The sequence below is a fragment of the Scylla paramamosain genome, chromosome 18, assembly GCF_035594125.1.
Source record: "Scylla paramamosain isolate STU-SP2022 chromosome 18, ASM3559412v1, whole genome shotgun sequence".
In the NCBI taxonomy this organism is placed as follows: Eukaryota; Metazoa; Arthropoda; class Malacostraca; order Decapoda; family Portunidae; genus Scylla; species Scylla paramamosain.
The window spans coordinates 20,536,620-20,554,649 of NC_087168.1; the positions used below are offsets into that span (position 1 = coordinate 20,536,620).

The 18,030-nt window shown below is 40.1% G+C and overlaps 1 long non-coding RNA gene across 4 annotated transcripts in view; it reads right to left on the reverse strand.

The window, feature by feature from the left end:
* The window catches only part of LOC135109251 (uncharacterized), a 128,784-nt gene that overhangs the window by 68,464 nt on the left and 42,290 nt on the right, over positions 1-18,030 (reverse strand). For all 4 annotated transcript variants that reach the window (XR_010272626.1, XR_010272625.1, XR_010272628.1 and 1 more), the window contains exon 2: positions 13,864-13,979. This is a non-coding gene — a long non-coding RNA (uncharacterized LOC135109251). The remainder of the gene's footprint in view (positions 1-13,863; positions 13,980-18,030) is intronic.

The window sequence follows — 18,030 nt, forward strand, 5'->3', positions numbered from 1 at the left end:
TATTGCGTTCTCGATTTAGCGAGCATGACATGCGTTCCCCAGGCCAGGTAGGGAGGAGAATCCTATACTATAAAACCATTATAAATAAATCAAATATTGTTAAAAGCCATGAAAATGTTTTACTCTTGTATGGTCAAAAGCGATTCTTGGAGAGGATTTGAGCCAATCTGAATTGACTGAAAATAACGCTTTTGTCATAGTGGAAACATTAATTTGCGAATGTAGGCGAATGTTACAATAATACTTAATGACCGCAACATTTATTGACTGGTGTATCCATCGCGACCCATTGAGGCAGTGACGGCCCGACCACCACCACCACCACCACCACTACCACCACCAGCGCCACCAGCCAGTCTCATGCCGCTCGGGACCTCGCCACTTCACCGCCACTCGCCACGCCGGGAGGAAATGGTGAACAAATTAATTAGCGACTTACTGCTGGGCGCGAGGGCTCGTCTGGCTTGTCAGGCTTCAAGGAGGACCATCGCAGGCCATTACGAGGCGGGGCGTCAACGCGAGAATGAGGGAGGAGGATGACTACGGACAGCCTGCTCTACCCTTGGCATTCTAGCACCACTCTGGCCTTCTACAGACACAGGGAGCCATTGGATAAGCAAGAGGAGCCTTCGGTATCCCTTGGTCTTCTGCAGATAAAGGGATGGAATGTATAAATAAGAGGGGACTTCATTTTCTCTTGGTCCTCTACAGATACAGGGAAGGAATGCATAAATAAGAGGAGCCTTCGATAACTCTTGGCCTTCTACAGAAACAGGGAAGGATTGGGTGAATGAGAGGAGCCCTCAGTGTGTATGGTTTTCTAAATAGCTCTCTTCATAAACTTGGCAACACCTTACGCTTTTGTTGTGTTATTTATGTTCTTTTGTTTGATATTTAGGTTGCTTTTTCGCTTCTTTCATCTTGCCTTTCTTCTCTTATTCCTCATTCAAAGCCATCTTCATCCTCTTCCTCATATAATTTGTTTCACCTTATATTCTCTTTCCTTCTCTATTTTATACCCAATGACCTTTTTACATTCATTAGCTACTACCTGACTTTATGAATGGTAGTAATTCTATTATTACTACAACTTGCATTATTATTATCAATGGAAGCTTAGTCGCACCATCACTTCTAATGACTTCAAAGTACTCAGGCAGGTTATCGCAAGCATCACTACTTTGAGGGGAGCGTAGCGAGGAGGAAGCTCAAAGCGGCTGCCAAGCTGATAATGATAGTGACCGATTATGAAGGCCAATTATCAGCTTGGGAGGTGGTGGGAGGCATGATGTAAGTGGCTCTATAATAATACATAATGACGGCCTTGGTAATGACAGACCCGAGACACTTGTAATTAAAATATTCACTTGCTGTTTAAGATCACTAATTTCGCAACTTTTTCTTCGCAGTAATTTCGACGTGAATTTCGTGAACTGCAGCGCTCACTAGGAAAATGACCAAATGAAAGAAGAGAACAATAATGAAAAATAAAATGGAAAATTATAAAAAAGTGGAAAGAAAGCCTCCTTTTCAGAAAGATTTTTTTTTTCTTTATTTCTCCCTGAAAGTGCCCTCACCCTACAAACACACTTGCGGCTGTCGGTTTGACACGGAAGGTTACACGAGGCGGTGTGTAAGCGAGCTTGCCCTGAGAACCGACAGTTAGATTAGTGAATTAAAAGATTAGAACGGAGAATGGCGGAACCGACGTTTGTTATTTTGATTTGTCAGTTTAGCCGGCATCCTCAAGGGAAGAATGCCTCTGATGTTTACAAGTTCAGCCCGTTTCAGGTGCAGTTGTAGCCGCGATTGGTGGAATGGTGCGCGGGCCGGCGGTGTCCTGCCCGTGTTGCCGTCCAGCGCAAAGTGTCTCTGAAGCAACACCAGTTTTTCATGTATGTCCAACACGTTTTTTCGATTACTGCTGAAGCGTCCTACACAAACCTATCACTTACACCCCAGATATGTTTTTATTGACATCTTTTTTTACAACGCCAATAAAAGGCGCGTAACGGAGTAATTCTAAGCAATCAGTTGCACAGCGTAAAAACCTTCCTAAATATAAAGAATTACATGTTTTCTTCATTATGAAAAGTAATATTATACATTGCTGGAACTTTAATTAAAAGAAAACACTACCATAACTGACAATGAATGCACAAATAAATAAATAAATAAATAAATATATATATATATATATATATATATATATATATATATATATATATATATATATATATATATATATATATATATATATATATATATATATATATATATATATATATAATGGAAGCCACTTTACTTGATAATTGTTATAGCATGCAGACATATACTTTACATCACGCACGCTTTAAAATTAATTTGATAATAGCAGCCTTCCTGCCCGTCAGTCCAGTGTGTGCCGCGCGTCACTGTTGCATTGCTACAGATATTCAAAGAAACTTCCTGGAACTGTTTATTGTGGTCTGTGGCTACACAACAATAGCTGCTGGTGAGAATGTTCTATATCATTCAGCGTGCCTTGCAAGGTCACCAACACCGTTGGAAACAGCATATTTTTGTTGGAATTATTTGTCTAATGAGGTGCGGTGCGATCCTTCAATGAAATGGATCTTCATAAAAAATTGGGAATTACACACACACACACACACACACACACACACACATACATATATATATATATATATATATATATATATATATATATATATATATATATATATATATATATATATATATATATATATATATATATATATATTTACATAGATACACACACACACACACACACACACACACACACACACACACACACACACACACACACACACACACACACACACACACACACACACACACTGCAACTAATCCGAGGCTTTTAGGGACTGTACGGAACTTTCCTAATTCCTCCACCACCAACTCCTGGTGTTTTTTGTAATATACCCACAAGTCATCTGAACCAGCACACTGTGAGGTGATATTCTCACATACACCTGAAGCCGCAGCACACCGCCACCCCATGCCACACCAATGCCCGCTGCACCTCTGCCCATGCCCACACTGCACCATGCCACTCACTACCCCCCAATAAGGCTCACGCAAGCCAGCAAGTTCGCATCAATGAGGCAAGTACATTATTAGAAAAATATACATGAAGTACGTTTATATAATTAGGCAATATTTGAGTTTCCTGACAAAGTAAATGAAGGAAAATGAGTGGACAAATTTAGCCAACACACTCCACCTTAGACTTAACTCACTGGCCTGTCTCTCCCTTGCAGCCGCGCATCGAATACTCATCACGAATAAGCCTGAAATTATTAACCCTTCTTTGACAGCCGTAAGTTAATGGCCATATTACGATAAGCAGAGGCCATCAAAGAGTAATTATACCAACAACTCATGACACAGTAACGCGCATGATGTGTGAACCAGATTACCATGCAGAGCGATAACCAATATATACTTGCTACTGTTAATAATTTATGGGGACACTCGCTTTCTGCTGCCTCGTGTGTAGCGTTACGGAGCGCGAGGAGACTCCCAGCAGCCCCTCCCTCACCCCTGCAGTAGTGAGAGGGATGATAACAGGGCGTGAAGGGCGGGGCTGGGCGGTGCGGGCGGGCAGGGCAGGCGGGGCGGGTTTAGCATCACGTAAAGGAAGAGTAAGCGTACAGGTAACAAGTAACTAGGTAACATTTTCGCCTTAACGCCCCGAGTAAATATGCATAACGATACGGATGTGTTTCAGCGCCATACCTTCACGCTAAACATACTGCCTGGCTAGTGCTGCAGGCCTGAATACTGAGACGGACACGCTTATGGCTAACTCACCCTTCAGCGCTGCATAACACCTGTGTGTGTGTGTGTGTGTGTTTGTATGTGTGTGTGTGTGTGTGTGTGTGTGTGTGTGTGTGTGTGTGTGTGTGTGTGTGTGTGTGTGTGTGTGTGTGTGTGTGTGTTTGTATGTGTGTGTGTGTGTGTTTGTATGTGTGTGTGTGTGTGTGTGTGTGTGTGTGTGTGTGTGTGTGTGTGTGTGTTTGTGTGTGTGTGTGTGTGTGTGTGTGTTTGTATGTGTGTGTGTGTGTGTGTGTGTGTGTGTGTGTGTGTGTGTGTGTGTGTGTGTGTGTGTGTGTGTGTGTGTGTGTGTGTGTGTGTGTGTGTGTGTGTGTTCCTTTCTCTCTCTCTCTCTCTCTCTCTCTCTCTCTCTCTCTCTCTCTCTCTCTCTCTCTCTCTCTCTCTCTCTCTCTCTCTCTCTCTCACACACACACACACACAGGAGGAGCAAGCGGAGGCTGTACCAGTTTGAACAGTGCAAACGAGAGTCCTGTTCACACCAAGCATCACTTTCCCTTTGAAGCTAAACTTACGACGTTTGCCTGCCACCCTCCGACCCGCCGCAAAAAATGTGCTTGATTAACACACCTCTACACGGCCCGAGTCCCGAGACCAAAATTAGTTATGTGGCCGCCAGGTGCGTCATGGGACATCCACCTGTCCCAACAACCTCACTGTCTTGTTCCTCTCGCCAAGCACACAAAATGCCTTCACCCCATCAACGTTCCATTGCATTAGAGCACAAAAAATGGTTGGTGATGCGTTTCCTCGCCTGTTGAGGTCTGGTGACACTGAGATCTACGTAGGTGTGTGTAATGATGGTGATGGCGCCGTGCTGATGGTGATGACAGTTGTATAGGTGGTGGTGGTGGTGGTGATGGTGTTATTGTTATTGTTGTTGTTGTTGTTGTTGTTGTTGTTGTTGGTGTTGTTGGTGGTGGTGGTGGTGGTGGTGGTGGTGGTTATGGTGGTGATGGTGGAGGAGAGGAAAGTTTCAAGACATTTATGTAGGTGGTTGTAATGTTGTTCTTGTTGGTCTTGTTATTGTTGTTGTTGTTGTTGTTGTTGTTGTTGGTGGTGGTGGTGGTGGTGGTGGTGGTGGTGGTGGTAGTAATGGTGCTGGTGGTGGTGGTGGTGTTAGTGTTGGTCATGTTGGTGAGGATGGTGGTATGTGTTGGTGGTGGTGATGGCGGTGGCGATGGTATTAATGAGATCATAATATTGACATCAAAACAGCGAATATGAGTCATTATAAATTACATGCACCTATCAGTATATTCTTATGCATTAATATACACTTGTCACCACATGTAAGCAGAACAGAAGAAAGACAAGCCACAAAAGACAAGATATTTTTATTATTTTCTTTAGATATCTGTCCACAAGTATTACTTTCTTAGACTTAACTATTGCAATGAATCAATTTCGTGCCAATCTGTAACATAATCTCAGAGAAGGAAATAGTGAAATAAATAAAGAAAGAATAGGAAAGACAGATTGGTAGACACACAGAGAGACAGACAAATAGATAGATAAATAGAAATAGGTAGATAAATAGATAAAGAGATAGATAAACTGACAGAAACACAGAGACAGATAGATACGCAGACACAGATAGATCGACAGACAGACAGACAAAAAAAAATGGGACGGTTATGAACATATTTATTACAGTATTACAAAATATATGTCATGCCGGCTTTCAACATTTACTAACAGGCCATCGAGAATTGCACATACAGCCGGAACAAACGATACGGATATGTTATGGTCCGGCGGTGTTGCAATGAGTGCCATATAACTGTAATGTTTTCCTGCTGATCCTATAGGAAGATATGAAGTGTACAAGTAATTCATGAACTTGAGATAGTCAAAAGTAAACAAAGTCTTTCACAATCACTCCTAAGAGAAGGGTAAAAACTATATAGTTCGTGATCTTTAGGTAGTTAGGAGAGAAGCAAGTGTAGTCTTTTCACAGCCACCGTAAGCACTCAAGCATCATTGTGTGAATTTCAGAAACATGGTGCTAGGTTCTTGAGAGAAAGGATACGAAGATTAAGACCTACGCAGCCACAAAGTATCATGTACTAAAAGGAAAAGGAAATAAAATAATGCACAAATTGTAAACTATGAAAAAGCAAAAATAAGAAAACAGTAACAGAAATCCTAAAAAAAAAAAAATATGCAAGGAGAGGAAGGGTGTGAGACAGTAAAATTTAGACCAACGCATCCACTAAATGTCATTATCAAAAGGAAAAAATATCACAAATCAACTACAAAACCAAGAAGACTATCGGAAATCATCAGACTTCAAACTACTAACTATCAATAAACCGCAAACCATCACAAAATCCTAAGCTAATAACTATCAAGAAAGTACAAGTTATTAAGAAGCGTTGGCCCATTAGAGAGACACAGATAACGAGCAAGAAACAAGAAACAATCAATTAGCCGTAAACTACCTTAAGAGTTACAATCTGTTAATCACCAGGAAGTCACAAGCTACTAAGATGTCCTCACTGCGCCTGGTTCTCTACTGTCTGCACACAACGACACAGGCATGATTTTAGTAATGGAGCTTTTCGTGTCTGGAAGAGGTAAGCAAGCCAAACGTTAACTTCAAGAGTATCCTTTCGCTTATCAAATATATGAGTTTTCTGTCCCTCATCCACCTGCATACTTCCTCCATTTTATTTTATGTTCTTCTAGATGAGTGTGTGAGCGCTTATCAAATAAAATAAAGCACGAATATTTTTCTCTACATCTACCTACATATTTTCTTCTTCCAGGTGAGTATGTGATGGCTTATCAAATCAGGTGAATTACATTTTTTTTTTCCTATATATTCACCAGCACAGTTCCTCATCTTAGGGCATTTCCTACTTCTCAGAGCCAGGCACTTGGTTAACAAATATTTTTTTCTCTGTATCTTCCTGCACATGTTCTACTTCTAGGTGAGTGTAATCACTTATGAAACCAAATAAACGATAACTATTTTTCTCTATATTTATCTGCATATTATTTCCATCTTAAGGCATTTTCTATTTCCCAATGCCAAATGTCTAGTTCCCAATGACGCTAGTATTGTTCAAATCGTCATGAATGCATAGAATTGCGCTTAAACACCGCAAATAAAGATATACTTAGTGAAGACTCCACAAGACCTGATATAAGGCAATGGAGTCCCAAAATAACGTCTAATTTTAACATGTGAGGCAGAAAGTTAACCAAACTCAAAACACAAGGCAAGTACATATTACTCCTTCCATTCATAACAAGAAAGAAATTTAAGATTATATTCGCCTATCAATAAACACTAAATGCACACGCTTTGTAGGACCGCTTGTAAAGACTCTGTGCAAAGGAAGGTTCCAAGAAAAGAAAAGCTTGGAGGAAGGAACAACACTACCAATGAGTATGTCAGAATAACTACTTGCATTGACTTGTATGGTAATATTTTTATTTAGTAAGACTATCGCTGCATCTAAGACTTGTATTTCTTATCTATTTAAATCTCATACTTTATCATTTTGTCTCATTTTATTCTCCTAGTTTACTCATTAATCTAGATATTGTATGACTACTTCTACTTTTATTTCGGGCGGCATATGACCACGTTTTTGGGACGCCAGGAAGTACTGTACTTATCAGTGAATCAGTCAATCTTAACGTCTGCCTTGATCTCAGGAGGGAAGCAAAGTTATTATTATTATCACCGCGCCACCTGCCAAGACCCAAGACCTGCTTTGCCACAGGTAAATACTTGCGTTCTGTGTCTCCTGGCTCAAGGGGAATGAAATATATGCTCAGCTTGGACACTACAGCTACTAAGGTGACGGTTGTTAGTTTTAAGTCAAGAGGGAATATTACAAGATTAGATGCATTTGTGGATAGTCGAGTATAAGTAGGTATGTTTACAGGGATATATTTACTGGCTTCTTGCACTTATGATCTTTTCTTCTTTGTCCTGGTAGTGCGTTGTTAAAATGTTTTGTAAGTTAGATTGAAATTTTGATGGATGTATTTTATATCTATTTTGCATTGGCTCAAGACTTTGTACTCTGATGTCTTTTCAAATAATGCCAACATGATATATTTCGTAATACTGCGGCCAATGTTAATCTATCTATCTATCCATCTACATGTCCGGACTGTACCTTATATCAATCTTGCATTTTTATAAGACAATATTAAGATGTCCTTTTAAATAATGACTGTATGATATAGTTTGCAACACTGCTATCAATATCCATCTATCTGGTTATCTATTCATGCACATTTCCTTGGAGTATGGTACCTCATTTCCTCCTCAGTTCCAGAAGACATGAGCTGTGCGACATGAGCTTGACAATATCATATATATATCAGGGAGATCAATGCATGGAGCCAAAGGAGCGCATCAACCCGTGACACAAATATGCCAAGTGTTTTCCCGTCACTGCACAAGCAAAATTTATATATAAAAAAATAATCTGACTCAGACACACAATCACATCCATCAGCTCGCAGCAAAAGAGCATCACAATATATTTGCGTTACACTCCATAATAATCACTACGATTAATTTATTTTCCATTTTATTACGATCATGCTGAGAGGAAAAACATAATGTTAAAAAAAATCATGCATGCGATCATTACATGTGTCAAGAAACAATGATGATCGCGTGGCGGCAGCGAGGGAGGGAGGGCGCGCGTCTCCGTGTCTTGAGCGACGTGCGGCGAGGCGGCAGCGAAGGAGCGGCCACCAGCGCTTCCGTCTGGCCAGGAAACGAGGCGAGGAGGACCGTCGAGGCTCTGACTGATGCTCCTCTCCTTTCATTTTATTCATACAAGAGGGTCACTGGTCTTATAGATCCAAAAGAACTTAAAAAAAAGAAAAAAAAGTCCACTGAGGTGCCAATTCCTAAAGATATTTTTCTTTCTTTATTTATTTATTTTCTTATCATCCAAAATTAGAGGATAAGTGTCTTTGCATCTCCAGTGTCACCAGATCGTTAACTCACCGTCTCATCCCGGCAAGCCTTTCCTTTCCTCACGGGTGAAATTTATCATATTTGTACGAGTGATAATATTCTTCTCTTTCATGATTTCTGCCAACTCCTTAAACTATTGTCTCATCCTGGCAAGACGATTCTTTTATTTATTTATTTATTTATTTTTATGAGTGGACTCTATCGTTATCTTAAAATTATGAAGGCACTGAAGATTATTTCAACATTATATTTTGTAGGAGAGATTTCTATAATATTTCTCTCCTTTCCTATAATGTCTCCAGCTGTTTATCTACCGTCTCGTCTTGATAAGGCGTGTCTTTTCTGCACTAATTATTTTTTATCTACCTTACAACTCTGAAGGAACTGACGACTGCTGTTTAATATCAAGTTTGTGTGAGGAAGACAATATTTTTTTTTTCTTTTCTTCATGTCTTCCACTTACTGCCTCATCTTGGCAAGACGTTATATATATACATATTTTTTTTCTTTTCTGTGATGATAAAGTTACTGGTTATCCTACAAATATGAATACCTTGAAGACTGTACTTAAATTATATTTCTTCAAGAAAATTCGGTAATATTTTCTCCTTTCCTACAATGTCTTTCAGCTGTCTCATCTTGGTAAGACTATTTTTTCCTGCGCTGATGAAAGTACTGGTTACCTTACACACATGAAGAAGCTCAAGACCGATTAAACATCATATTTATAAGAGAAAGCTCGATCATATTTTTCTCCTTCCTCATGACGTCTTAAGCTTATCAACATTAAGTGTCATCGTGGTAAGGCGCCTCTTCTGGACTTGTAAGATTTTTGTTTCCCTGCAAATATGAAGGCAGGAACTGAAGACTATAGTATTAACATCATATTTGTGGGAGAAACTTCGAATAAATTTTCCCTTTTCTCATAACGTCTTCCACTTCTTTGACTCACCCTGTCACATTAGCAAGGCACTTTTTCCTACAATGATAAAATTCCTGCTTCCCAGTAAGTATGAAAGAAACACCTGAAGACTGGTTTGATAAATATTTGCTGAAGAATGCTCACCAATATTTACTTCCTCTTTCACAACGTCGTCTTGCTCTTCCATTTACTTTCTATCTTTGGCAAGGCGTCTTTTCTCTGTTCATAAGCTTTACTTGCCCACAGATGTAGAGAAAGGAACTCAAGACGGTAATTCTACATCAGGTTTGAGGGAGGAAGACAAAGTTCATTCTCAGAGGTGAGCGATCACTTCCATGTATCTTTCCTGCTCTTCTCCTTCATGAATCTCGATTTTCCTGGTATTAGTTTATATACATAAATTAAGCGCTCAATTATAATCTCTTCATTAGCAATTTTAACGTCATCTACCAATGTATCTATTGACCTTTATATTTATATCCATCTATTTATCTACCTATTTATTACCGTTTTTTACTTATTTACATTTTTTTAATATTATCGTCATTTCCTTCATAAGCAACTGCAACGTCATCTATCAGTGTATCTATTGACTTTTTACATTTACATCCATCTATTTATCTACCTCTCTATTATTCTTATATATTTATTTATTATTTTATTATTATTATTATTATTTTTTTTTTTTTTTACATTACCGTCATTCTCGTGTACTCAGGTCACTAACAGCAGCACGTACCTATGCATCGCGGTACCAGGCAAGGATCCTCTATTCTTTTAAGAGATTGCAGGACACACCGCAACACTAATACTAAAACTAAAGCGGCGCGAGATTTTGAGAAGCCTCCGCTGCACCTTGGACGCGCCTGAAAGAGTTACCGTGAATTTTCGCAAGTAAATTTCCCTCACGAACCCACAAGCTCCTTCAACCCACAAGGTTCCTAAGATAATAATAATGATAATAAATATAATATGATAAATAAACAAATACATCAAAATAAATAAATAGTGATGATGTTTCTATCTTAAATAAGGTTAAATTTCGTTAGGGAATGGGGAGTTTATCATAATGCTATTATTTCTTGCAATAGTGTCCTCAGGTGTGCCCCGCCAAGTCCCCCAGCAGGTAGCGAGGAGAGGCAAGGGCACACCGGACAGTCGCTGAAGTTAAGCAGGTGGTAATAATTTATCATTGTCTCCTGATCCATAAAACATCAGGTAATTAATATCTCGGCGTGAATCCTTACCTTGGAGTAAATAATTGATGATGAAAAATTGCAGTCTGTGTTTATATGAAGGAAGCCCAATTTTAAGTGTGTCTCTCTGCATGACCGCTCACCTTTCCCTGCCTGGTCATCTTTATTGTTTCATTTTTGGGAAAAATAACATTACTACACAATATCCAAGCCGCTATTTATCACATATTCATCGTTCATACATTACATGTCGTGTGACGCAGCAAAAAACAACAAAAAGAAAATGTAACGGCAAAAACTCCAATAAGAAATAAGGGAATTAAAGAGAATATAGATGAAAAAGCTGAATGAAAATGCTTCTACAATATTTTATGATAACCTCATTATCTTCATATGCAACTGATTTATTGCAATGAATTCTATTTTACTCTAAGTGGAGTTTCATCCTGAAGACAATACTGTGCTTTGTTCCCTCCGCCGTCCGTCTCTTTCTTCATCACGGGGATATTCGCTTCGACAAGACTGCACATTTCGGTGACTAGCAGAGGAGGGTAAGGAAACAGTAAGAAAGTCACAACATGGCAGGAGAAACCTTATAGAAAACAGGAGAGGGTGAAAAGACTGAAGGTTCTTCTAATTTGAAAATTCACCATCGTTTGCTTCCTGGATTTTTAAAGACTGAAAGAAAGGAGTATGGAAACAGGGCATTGAGTGACATTAAGCGTACACCTGGCGCCGATGAGGTTAATGGTAATAATGACTGTTGTTAATATTATGAAATCTTCACCTAGTAAACCTAAACTGATCAGTGTAATTAGTCACGTGTTTACTAAGATACTAAGGACGCCAAAAATAAATAAGTACATACATAAACAAATAAATTGAATAAAAAAAAAACACAAGCAATTTGCCAAGGAAAACACAAAGGAAACACAATACTTCAAAGACAGAGTTCCCAAAACAAGGCATAAAAATCCCCAGGCAGCAACTCAAGGAAGAAATTAACATCGTCTTCTAGTAACCAATCGCAAGAATTCTCAAGCAGTTGCTTAAGAAAGGACGGAAGAAAGGAAAATTTGGCGCTAATAATAATAATAAGTACTGTTTTATGTATGTATTGAGTACGTATTATGGATTGATATTTTTATTATTATTATTTATTATTATTATTATTATTATTATTATTATTATTATTATTATTATTATTATTATTATTATTATCATCATCATCATTATCATCATCGTCATCATCATCATCATTTTTCCCTATCACTACCCTCACTTAACGGAAACATCGCGAGGCAATAAAATGACAAGCCACAACAACAACAACACATACACACGTACACACACACACGCACATGACTCCCACGTGCGAAATAAAATAATACTTTAAACTCACGCCTGCCTTGCTACCATTGTTCAAACACACACACACACACACACACACACACACACACACACACACACACACACACACACACACACACACACACACACACACCGTCAAGAAGTGGAAGGCGTGTGCATGTGTGTACTGTGTGTGTGGAGGGAAGTGGGTTCATTCACAACACAGTTTTTTCCCATGCTCCCTCTCCCTCCTACACACACACACATACACACACACACACATACACACAGACACACACACACACACACTTCCCCCTACGTCATAAACTACCCTCAGTCTCAAGGTCGCCAGAGCCCCGCGCCCCATCCGGAAGTGTGGGTGTGCAGTAAAAGGTTTCCCTGTGTTGTGGTCGGGGTCGCTCTCCTCCCCACCTCACCTCTCTCTCTTTTATTATCATTTTTTTTAAGAGGGGAATGCCCTTGCCTGCTATATATAGATTGCTATGTCGTGTGTGTACGTGTGTGCGTGACTGTGTGTGTGTAGCTGTGTGTGGTTGTGTCTGCATGTGAGTGTGCATGTGTGTGCGTGCGTGTGTGGGACAAAGGACTCAAGTCAGTAACGTTTAATAAATAAATATATAAAAATTGTTGTTTACTCAGCATTCAAGTGGAACGGAGCGTGGCTGAGGGGTGGCGGGGAAGGCTTCGGTCACGCATATGCAAGCTGCGGCCACTAATCGGTCAGGGATACAACGCTGATGAGTTGTGAGCAACGTAATAGAGATGAATTCCCTCCACCAACTAATTTGTCGCTTTACTGCCCTACATACTTCGCGTCTGTGTGCCTTCCTTTCTTGAACAATGGAGTGTCTTGTCTTTACTCTCTCTCTCTCTCTCTCTCTCTCTCTCTCTCTCTCTCTCTCTCTCTCTCTCTCTCTCTCTCTCTCTCGAAGTACTTATTATATTAATTTAGGTATCTAACTGTATCTATTTTTTCTATGTGCCTATCCTTTCTTTCTTGTACAGTTGAGTGTCTTCCCTTTTCTCTCTTTCTCCACGTACTTATCACATTCACTTAGGTGCATATTTGTATCTATCTATTCATCTTTTTATGTGCGCTTATATTCTTCAGGTTAGTTATCTATCTGTCTCTCTCGGTATCCCTCTATCTATCTAGCCGTTTCTCTAGGTATTTACTATCTGGCTAAGTTCCTATTTATCTCTCCACGCACTATTTTTTTATGTCCCTTTTTTATTGCTCTACGTAACAATTTTTCTCTATGTGTAACTCTCTTCATCTTTAATCAAATATCTATTCCTCTGGTTACTTATCTACGAATGTCTCTAGGTAAATATCTACCCCTCTAAGTATTTATCTTTCACTCTTGAGGTCTCTTTAAACACTATCTCTCTAGAAAATTATCTATCTCATTTCCTACTCACGAATGCGGCAAACTAGCTTAGGAATGGTAAAAGTAATAAGTTTCTCCATCTTGAGGCAGCAGAAGACAGTGATCTTTCTATATCTGAATCCCAGCACAGGTTAGCACATCTACAGGTCAATGCCACCACACACTTACTGGAAAGCATGGAAAGGGCGACGCTCCTGCATCTCACGGCACCTCCTCCTTGGGACAAACAAGAGGAGGTGCTTTACAGGCCGCCACCAAAGACTGCTTCAATATTGGCACTGTACCTGGAGGAAAAAGAGAAGACTGTCAGTGGAGGAAAATGGAAATTATATCGAATTATATCGAATCATATCGAGAAATCAAGCGTTACAATTGGTAAACTTAGTGTTGCGTCGCGTACGATTCCTACAAGTGATTATGTATTCTGTTTATTATATTCAGCTATCCTACATTATGTCTCCGGCATTTCACGAATGAGGGAAGGAGGCAGGCAGCCTGAAAACTCTCTAATCTCCTGTTCGAAAGATGCCATGAGCGAGGTGAAACACACAGACCCTTTGCTTGGTGAGACGCGGCCCGTCACCACCACAGACTATCACCGCTGGGACGCCGCCTGGCACGGAGGTGAGCACACACACACACACACACACACACCTGAGATTTTCAGTGCAGATGTGAGTGTAAAAATACAGAATTTCGAGTCCCAATAAGTGTACAACATTCTTGTGAACAGAATATTCGTACAAACATTGGCCGATAATTGTAAAATTATTATTCAAAGGTCCATATATCTACAAGGTGCATGGAAGCCAACTACATACTCATTTTAATTACATTTATAATGTACACAGGGGAATAGGGGTTTGTAAATCACTATGTACACTAAACAAAAAAGGATAACTAAATAAGCGAATTGTATATATTGCAATATAGAGTATATGTAATAATAGCACAAGACATTACTAATCATCTCTTGAACCAACGCGGCCTGCACTTCACTGTTTTGCCCAGGACAGACAGACTCCCTGCCTGACGTGACACACACGCCGTGGAGGAAAGTCTTTGTCTCTAAAGGCTTTGTTATTTCACTCATGTCCTCACCCTGGCCGCGTAAGGCCCGCTACAGCCAACACTCACGCCACACACTGTGAAGGACATTTAGAGCCTCCTTCAGTGCAGCTACAGCCAACACTGGGTCCCCCTCCCCCCTGCCTTCAACACTCAGCAGGACGCCTCAGTGCTCGTCGCAGGCTTAGCGGCAAGGCAAAGCAGCTCCACTTGGTATATAATGACGCGAAAGATTAATGAGGCAAACAGTTGCCTGACCTCACTCGCCCGTGTGACCCCGGGGCAGCCCGCCAGGGGCAGCCCGCCTTGCTCTCTGCCACACCGAGCTACACAGTGAATAATAAAGAAGAGGCGGCGGCAGCCTCATGGGTTATTCCCGCCGCGCTTGTGGGGAAAGTGTTGGGGATTATGGAGATTACAAGGAAATGTCACGACAACACCGCTGGAAATGTCTCCTTAGAGCAAGCACAAATATTATGCACCGCTGCTCGTGTGCACGAAAATAAATATAAATATATTTAATATAAAAGAAACTGCAAATTGTGAGTGTGTGTAAGGTTAATTTCATTCATTTCTGAAATTGATAAGGTCGGGGCCTAAATGTAATTTGCAATAATTTGATATAAAGTCCTACCATAATCTAAATTACCCTCAGTTACTGTCGCTACCAAACATCACCTGGTCATGTGCGGCTCGGCTAAGTCTTAATGTCTTCATATATATATATATATATATATATATATATATATATATATATATATATATATATATATATATATATATATATATATATATATATATATATATATATATATATATATATATATATATATATATATATATATATATATATATATCTGTGTGTGTGTGTGTGTGTGTGTGTGTGTGTGTGTGTGTGTGTGTGTGTGTGTGTGTGTGTGTGTACAGTGAGTGTGTGAGAGCAACAAGGCATGAGGCCACCAGCCAGGAAGCAGGGCAGGGTGTGCGGGGTGCCGTGAGGCGTGGCGGGGACAGCAGGAGGTGACGCCAAGCCATGCAAGCCTCAAGGCAGCCGCGAGCCATGAGCGACCCGCACAGAGTGTTCTGGGGGACGCGTTCAACTACACCAAACAACCTCCTACAAATATATGAATAAATATTTAAACTAATTAATTAATTTCATTAATTAGTTAATTAATTATTTAATACAAATAAAGATTAAAAACATAACTGATTTTACGACGCACTGAACTACAGAAAATAAAAACTGCAAAAAATGGTCGCTGATTTTCTCTCTCTCTAGACAAGCATCAGGCACGGCATAAAAATACACGAATATTATAATAAATATCTCATTATTTGCTTCTTACTGAGAGCTCTAAATCAGACCGTCGGAGGCTGGCAGGTATGAGCGACGGGCCCACACACACACACACACACACACACACACACACACACACACACACACACACACACACACACACACACACACACACACACAGAGAGAGAGAGACGGGAGGACAGCAGGGAAGGGGCGGGTGTCTGATGTGGGCTGGTGGGCAGTGCAAAGGAAGAGGAAGAAGGAAAGGAAACCATCTAAACAAGAAAATTTAAGGCGTTGAGTTTACAAATACATAAATAACAAAAGGAGAGGGCAGGACTAACGTGGGGCGAAGAGCCAAGTCTACTAGTGCTTTGAGAATCCTCTACCACCACCACCACCACCACCACCACCACTACCACCACCAGACAACCACCTTGACATAATTATCTACTCATACGTTTCCTCAGTCTTTCAGTGACATTTGATGGCTGAAACAAATAAATCAAGGCGTACAGATGGCGGCGAGCGGGAGGCAGCAAGGGGCAGGCGGGCACAGAAGGCGCGGCGCAGGGACAGGACTCCCCCGCACTACCCCCGCGCCGCATGTGCCAGCCTCGCGTTCTGCAGGGCCGTGGATCTTAAATGACACGACAATGTATCGATATAGAAATATATGCAGTTGGACAAGCTAATAGAAAATAATTGAATTTGTTAGGGCACATTTGTAAATTAATTAGCACTGCCTGTTATCATATCGCTTGGCCCAAAAAATACGGAGGAACGTGATACAAATACAGAGTGTGTGATCTTGCCTTGCCTTGGGGCGCGGGGGTGTGGCAGGTAACAGCGCGACCTTCGGGCCACGCACTCACACGCCTCCACGAGGAAGTTAACATTTTTGGAAATTATAATACATCCGTAGAGATAATCGCCGTGGAATAAAGGAATAATTACTATAGATAATTCTGGCCACGTTAATATTCCGCGAGGACGCAGCTCCTCTGTGGCTTAAAGTCTAATGGAAAAAATGTTTCAACATTGGAACAATTTGTGTAATTGATATTACTGGTGGCGTTGGTGTGTGGGAGCGCGGGCGCGCACGCCCCACCACCTGCTTTTTGGGGGCAGAGGATTGAAGGCGCCGCGGCCACGACGCCGAGGATCCGCCAGGGTGCTGGTGCTGGCAAGACCATCACTAATAATAATAATAATAATAATAATAATAATAATAATAATAATAATAGTAGTAGTAGTAGTAGTAGTAGTAGTAGTAGTAGTAGTAGTAGTAGTAGTAGTAGTAGTAGTAGTAGTAGTAGTAGTAGTAGCAGCAGCAGCAGCAGCAGCAGCAGCAGCAGCAGCAGCAGCAGCAGCAGCAGCAGCAGCAGCAAAAGTGGTAGTAGTAGTAGTAGTAGTAGTAGTAGTAGTAGTAGTAGTAGTAGTAGTAGTAGTAGTAGTAGTAGTAGTAGTAGTAGTAGTAGTAGTAGCAATTAAAATAGTAATAATAATAATAATAATAATAATAATAATAATAATAATAATAATAATAATAATAATAATAATAATAAAAGAAAATCAAAACAACAAAACTATGTGCTTTTCATCTTTCTGTACACACACACACACACACACACACACACACACACACACACACACACACACACACACACACACACACACACCGCCATAATATAACTCACATAAACGAGGTGACAGAAAAATAAAATAAAAGACTAAATGAGTAAACGAATGAATTATAAAGAACCACGTTAGACAATACAGAAATTAAAGAAAGAAGAAAATATGTAATCCAGCCCCTTCTGTTCCATTACAGTCTTGAAGGAGCACAATTATTTTCCGAGCAAGAATTCCTAGTACAACATTTCGTCCCTCTTTATCTCTCCTGAAGACACACAAAGAACACTCAGGTATGGTAAATCCATATTTTTTTAAATATATAAAAGTGG